General features: G+C 55.3%; 1 pseudogene; it reads right to left on the reverse strand.

Annotated features, from left to right (window-relative positions):
- LOC123179445 (uncharacterized) lies at positions 1 to 112 on the reverse strand (annotated as a pseudogene).
- Between the last annotated feature and the right edge of the window lie 724 nt (positions 113 to 836).

The following is an 836-nucleotide window of genomic DNA, read 5'->3' on the forward strand; positions in this document are numbered from 1 at the left end:
AACTTGCGTTCAAAGACTCGATGGTTCGCGGGATTCTGCAATTCACACCAGGTATCGCATTTCGCTACGTTCTTCATCGATGCGAGAGCCGAGATATCCGTTGCCGAGAGTCGTGTGGATTAAATAGATTTGCAACACGAGGGACGGCTAGCAAGCTAGACATGCCCCCGGGTTAGGCACAGTGTTCCTTGACGCCTTCGGCGCCGTGGGTTCTTTTACCCCGAGCCCCCACCCGCTCCGAGGAGGGGAGGTGGTCGAGGCATTGGCCGAGCAACGGACGGTGCCGTCGCCGATGGATTGGATGACGCGTGCGCAGTCTGTTTTGGTCAGGGTCACGACAATGATCCTTCCGCAGGTTCACCTACGGAAACCTTGTTACGACTTCTCCTTCCTCTAAATGATAAGGTTCAATGGACTTCTCGCGCCGTCGGGGGCGGCGAACCGCCCCCGTCGCCGCGATCCGAACACTTCACCGGACCATTCAATCGGTAGGAGCGACGGGCGGTGTGTACAAAGGGCAGGGACGTAGTCAACGCGAGCTGATGACTCGCGCTTACTAGGCATTCCTCGTTGAAGACCAACAATTGCAATGATCTATCCCCATCACGATGAAATTTCCCAAGATTACCCGGGCCTGTCGGCCAAGGCTATATACTCGTTGAATACATCAGTGTAGCGCGTGTGCGGCCCAGAACATCTAAGGGCATCACAGACCTGTTATTGCCTCAAACTTCCGTCGCCTAAACGGCGATAGTCCCTCTAAGAAGCTAGCTGCGGAGGGATGGCTCCGCATAGCTAGTTAGCAGGCTGAGGTCTCGTTCGTTAACGGAATTAAC

Source organism: Triticum aestivum, unplaced genomic scaffold, assembly GCF_018294505.1.
Source record: "Triticum aestivum cultivar Chinese Spring unplaced genomic scaffold, IWGSC CS RefSeq v2.1 scaffold127329, whole genome shotgun sequence".
Classification (NCBI taxonomy): Eukaryota; Viridiplantae; Streptophyta; class Magnoliopsida; order Poales; family Poaceae; genus Triticum; species Triticum aestivum.